Here is a 6,291-nt window from a genome sequence, read left to right as displayed (position 1 = left end):
GAGAAAAGAGAAAGGTAATGGATATGATGGGCATATTGAATGAAGGATGTCTCCTGTTTAATATCAAATTTGAGGGGTCCAGTAAGCAATTCGAGTTCAGAGATTGAAACTCAGGAGAGAGAATAAGTAGATTCATCTGCATAAAGATGCCAATTGAATCGATGGAAGCTAAGACAATGTAACATATATATTTACCAATAGTAAATAAATTTTTTTTAGGCATGGAAGTTGTGGAAAGTCACACAAATAGTGGAAAAACACAACCTATGATAAGGACTCCTAGATTTTTTGTTTCTATTGTCTTTTCACTTTTTATTTCACTAAGGTTCTAATCTTGTGCAAAGGGATAGTGAATGCCCTTCTCTATAACCAGTAACAAAATATATCGAATTTCTTCAATTAATGTTATAATGTTCTTTTATTTTATATTATTTAGAATTTTTTCCATAGTATATATGCATGAGTAATTTTTTTTTTTTTATAATATTATCCCTTGTATTCATTTTTCCAAATTATCCCCCCCTCCCTCCACACCCTTCCGCCAATGACAGGCAACGACATAAATTTTGCATATGTTACAATATAACCCAGATACAATATATGTGTGTAAATACAATTTTCTTATTGCACATTAAGTATTAGATTCCGAAGGTATAAGTAACCTGGGTAGATAGACAGTAGTGCTAACAATTTACATTCACTTCCCAGTGTTCCTTCTCTGGGTGTAGTTATTTCTGTCCAGCATTTAACAGCTGGAAGTGAGTTAGATCTTCTTTATTGTTGAAGATATCCACTTCCATCAGAATACCTCTTCATACAGCCTTGAAGTGTACAGCGATCTTCTGGTTCTATTCATTTCACTCAGCATCAGTTGATGTAAGTCTCTCCAAGCCTCTCTGTATTCCACCTGCTGGTCATTTCTTACAGAGCAATAAGATTCCATAACCTTCATATACCACAATTTACCCAACCATTCTCCAATTGCTGGACATACATTCATTTTCCAGTTTCTAGCTATTACAAAAAGAGCTGCCACAAACACATTAACACATACAGGTCCCTTTCTGCTCTTTAGTATTTCTTTGGGATAAAAGCCCAATAACAGCAATGCTGGGTCAAAGGGTATGCAGTTTGATAACTTTTTGGGCATAGTTCCAAATTGCTCTCCAGAATGGCTGGATTCTTTCACAACTCCACCAACAATGTATCAGTGTCCCAGTTTTCCCACATCTTAGCCAATCTGACAGGTGTGTAGTGGTATCTCAGAGTTGTCTTAAGTTGCATTTCTCTGATCAGTAGTGATTTGGAACACTCTTTCATATGAGTACATATAGTTTAAATTTCATCATCTGAGAATTATCTGTTTATATCCTTTGACCATATATCAATTGGAGAATGATTTGATTCCTTATAAATTAGGGTCAGTTCTCTATATTTTTGGAAATGAAAAATTTGTCAGAACCTTTAACTGTAAAAATATTTTCCCAATTTGTTACTTCCCTTCTAATCTTGTTTGCATTAGTATTGTTTGTAAAGAAACTTTTTAGTTTAATGTAATCAAAATCTTCTATTTTGTGATCAATAATGATCTCTAGTTCTCCTCTGGTCATAAATTCCTTCCTCCTCCACAGGTCTGAGGGGTAGACTATTTTCGGTTTCTCCAATCTATTTATTATCTCATTCTTTATGCCTAAATCATGGACCCATTTTGATCTTATCTTGGTATATGGTGGTAAGAGTGGATCCATATCTAATTTCTGCCATACTAATTTCCAGTTTTCCCAACAGTTTTTTCCAAATAATGAATTTTTATCCCTAATTTTGGTATCTTAGGGTTTGTCAAAGATTAGATTGCTATAGATGTACCCTTTATTGTGCTTTGTATCTAATCTGTTCCACTGATATACCGGTATATTTCTTAGCCAATACCAAATGGTTTTGGTGACTGCTGCTATATAATATAGCTTTAGATCAGGTACACTTAGACCACCTTCCTCTGACTTTTTTTTTTCAATAGTTCCCTTGCAATTCTCGACCTTTTATTCTTCCATATGAATTTTGTTGTTATTTTTTCTAGGTCATTAAAATAGTTTCTTGGGAGTCTGATTGCTATAGCACTAAATAAATAGATTAGTTTGAGGACTCTGTCATCTTCATTATATTCGCTCAGCTTATCCAAGAGCACTGAATGTCTTTCCAATTATTTAAATCTGACTTTATTTTTGTGACAAGTGTTTTGTAATTTTTCTCATATAATTCCTGACTATTCTTTGGTAGATGGATTCCCCAATACTTTATACTCTCAAAATTTGTTTGCAATGGAATTTCTCTTTGTATCTCTTGCTGTTACATTTTGTTGGTGCTATATAAAAATGCTTAGGATTTGTGTGGATTTTTTTGTATCCTGCCACTTTGATAAAATTCTGAATTATTTCTAACAGCTCTTTAGCAGAGTCTTTGGGGTTCTCTAAGTATACCATCATGTCATCTGCAAACAGTGATAGTCTGATTTCCTCATTTCCTACTCTAATTCCTTGAATCTCTTTCTCGGCTCTTATTGCTGAGGCTAGCGTTTCTAGTACTATATTGAATAGTAATGGTGATAGTGGGCAACCTTGTTTCACTCCTGATCTTACTTGGAAAGGTTGCAGTTTATTTCTATTGCATATTATGCTTACTGAAGGTCATAAATATATGCTCCTGATTATTCTAAGGAATAGTCCATTTGTTCCTATACTCTCAAGCGTTTTTAGTAGGAATGGATTTTGGATTTTGTCAAATGCTTTTTCTGCATCTATTGAGAGGATCATATGGTTTTTATTAATTTGATTATTAATATGGTCATTTATACTAATAGTTTTCCTAATATTAAATCAGCCCTGCATTCCTGGAATAAATCCTACTTGATCATAGTGTATTATTCTGGAGATGATTTTCTGAAGTCTTTTTGCTAATATCTTATTTAAGATTTTAGCATCAATATTGATTAAGGAAATTAGTCTATAATTTTCTTTCTCAGTTTTTGATGGACCTGGTTTAGGTGTCAGTACCATGTCTGTGTCATAAAAGGAATTTGGTAGGACTCCTTCATCCACTATTTTTTCAAATAGTTTATATAGCATTGGGGTTAATTGTTCTTTAAATGTTTGGTAGAATTCACATGCAAATCCATATCATCCTGGGGATTTTTTCCTGGGGAGTTGATTAATAGCTTGTTCAATTTATTTTTCTGAAATGGGACTATTTAAGCAATTTATCTCCTCCTCTGTTAATCTAGGAAGCCTATATTTTTGGAGAAAGTCATCCATTTCACTTAAGTTATCAAATTTATTGGCATAAAGTTGGGCAAAGTAACTACTTATTATTTCTCTAATTTCCTCTTCATTGGTGGAAAGATCCCCCTTTATATTTGTAAGAATAACAATTTGAATTTCCTCTTTTCTTTTTGTGATCAGATTTACCAAATGTTTATCTCTTTTATTGGCTTTTCCATAAAATCAACTCTTGGTTTTATGTATAAATTCAATAGTTTTTTTACTTTCAATATTATTGATTTCTCCTTTTAATTTTTGTATTTCAAGTTTTATTTTTGGTTGGGGGTTTTTAATTTGATCTTTTTCTAGCTTTGTAAGTTGCAGGTCCAATTCGTTAATCTTCTCTTTCTGTATTTTGTTCAAATAAGCCTCTAAAGATATACAATTTTCTCTTATTACCACTTTAGCTGCATCCCACAGATTTTGGTATGATGTCTTATCATTGTCATTATTTTGGGTGAAATTATTAATTGTTTCTAAAATTTGCTCTTTCACCCAGTCATTCTATAAGATGAGATTATTCTTTTTCCCATTACTTTTTGGTCTGTGTTTCCCTAACTTCTTATTGAATGTAATTTTTATTGCATTGTGATATGAGAAGAAGGCATTTATTATTTCTGCCTTCCTGCATTTAATTTTGAGATCTCTATGTCCTAATATATGGTCAATTTTTGTATAGGTTCCATGAACTGCTGAGAAGAAAGTATATTCCTTTCTATTGCCATTCAGTTTTCTGCAAAGGTCTATCATACTTAGTTTTCCTACTGTTCTTTTTACCTTTTTTAATTTCTTTCTTATTCATTTTGTGATTTGATTTGTCAATATCTGAGAGTGCAAGGTTGAGATCTCCCACTATTATAGTTTTACTGTCTATTTCTTTTTGCAATTCTCTTAACTTTTCCTTTATAAAGTTAGATGTTATACCACTTGGTGTATATATGTTTAGTATTGATATGGCTTCATTGTTTATGCTACCTTTTAGCAGAATATAGTTTCCTTCCTTATCTCTTTTAATTAGATCAACTTCTGCTTTTGCTTGATCTGAGATAAGGATAGCTACCCCTGCTTTTTTGGCTTTACCTGAAACATAATAGATTCTGCTCCAACCTTTTACCTTTACTCTGTATGTATCTCCCTGCTTTAAGTGTGTTTCCTGTAAACAACATATTGTAGGGTTTTGATTTTTGATCCAGTCTGCTATCTGTCTCCATTTGATGGGAGCATTCATCCCATTCACATTTACAGTTAAAATTATTAATTCTGTATTTCCTGCCATTATATTATCCCCAGATTATGCTTTTTCCCTTGGCCCCCCTGAACCCCTTCCCCGACATTTAATTTATAGACCACAATTGTGACACACAGCCTTCCCTTTTTTTACTATCCCTCCCACCTCCCTCCAAGACCCTTCCCTTATTCTCTTTTTCCTTTTCCCTTTTCCTCCCCCCCATTTTAATGAGGTGAGAGAGAATGCTCTGAAAAACAAATATGTCAATTATTTACTCTTTGAGCCTATCCTGATGAGAGTAAGATTCACACAATGTTTCTCCCCCTCTCTAAATTCCCTCAGATATGGTATATTTTCTATGCCTCTTCCTTGGATGTAGTTTCCCTCTTTTTATCACTCCTTCCCTTTTTCTGATACTACCCCCTTCCCTTACTACACCCCCCTTTTTTATATCAGTAAAATCAAATTATTCATGCTTACTGTCTATGTATCCACAACAGAGATATAGTTCTCAAGGGTTCTGTTTACCTTTTTCTGTTTCTATTCAGTCGTGTGGATGTAGATAACATTTTTTGTTTAAGTCTGGTTTTTTTCTTTGAAACATATGGAATTCCTCTATTTCATTGAATGACTATCTTCTTCCATGGAAAAAAATGCTAAACTTAACTGGGTAGTTTATTTTTGGTTGCAATCCTTGATCTTTTGCCTTTCAGAATATTAGGTTCCAGGCCCTTCGATCCTTTAATGTAGAGGCAGCCAGATCTTGAGTGACCCTTATTGTGGCACCTCGATATTTGAATTGCTTTTTTCCTGGCTGCTTGCAATATGTTTTCCTTAGTCTTATAGTTCTGCAGCTTGGCCACACTATTTCATGGAGTTTTTTTTTTTTTGTTTTTTTTGTTTTTTTTTTTGGGGGGGGTCTTTTTCAGAAGATGTTTGATGAATTCTTTCAATGCTTATTTTCCCTTCTTTTTATATTATCTTTGGGCAGTTCTCTTGGATGATTTCCTGTAAAATAGGATCTAGGCTCTTTTTTTCATCATAATTTTTGGGAAGTCCAATGATCCTCAGATTATCTCTCATAGATCTATTTTCTAGTTCTGTCGATTTTCCCAGTAAATATTTGATGTTATTCTCCAGCTTTTCATTTTTTTTTTTTCTTGACTGATTCTTGGTGTTTCAATGAATCATTCATTTCTATTTGTTCAGTCCTGATTTTTAAGGAGTTATTTTCTTCATTCACATTTTTTAGGTCTTTTTGTATATGTGCAATTGAGTTTTTAAATGTATTATTTTGCTCTGTGGAATTTTTTTTCCCATGTCAGTATTTTCTTAATTTTTTTCTTTCTTTCTTTCTTTTTTTTTTTTTTTTCTTTATTTTTTTCTTTATTTTATTTTATTTATTTTTATTTTTTTTTTTAATGAGTTATTTTCTTTGTCCAATTCACGAATTCTACTTTCTTGGGAATTTTTTCTTTTCCAATTTAGAAATCCTACTTTCCTGTGATTTTTAAACATTTTCCAATTCACAAATTTTGTTTCACTGCACTTCCTCTGAGTTCTTTATCTTTTCCAATTCAAATTTTAGGATGTTGTTACTCTCTATCATAGCTTCTCTTTCCTCTCCTCATTTTTCTTCTAACTTTCTTACCTATTTAATAGTCTCTTCTAGGAGAGAGTTATGTGATGGGGGCCAGGTATCATTCCCCTTTAGGGTATTATCTGTCAACTGTCTGCTGTTAGCCTCCT

This window comes from Sminthopsis crassicaudata, chromosome 3 (genome assembly GCF_048593235.1).
Source record: "Sminthopsis crassicaudata isolate SCR6 chromosome 3, ASM4859323v1, whole genome shotgun sequence".
Taxonomy (NCBI): Eukaryota; Metazoa; Chordata; class Mammalia; order Dasyuromorphia; family Dasyuridae; genus Sminthopsis; species Sminthopsis crassicaudata.
This window is presented reverse-complemented; position numbering follows the sequence as displayed.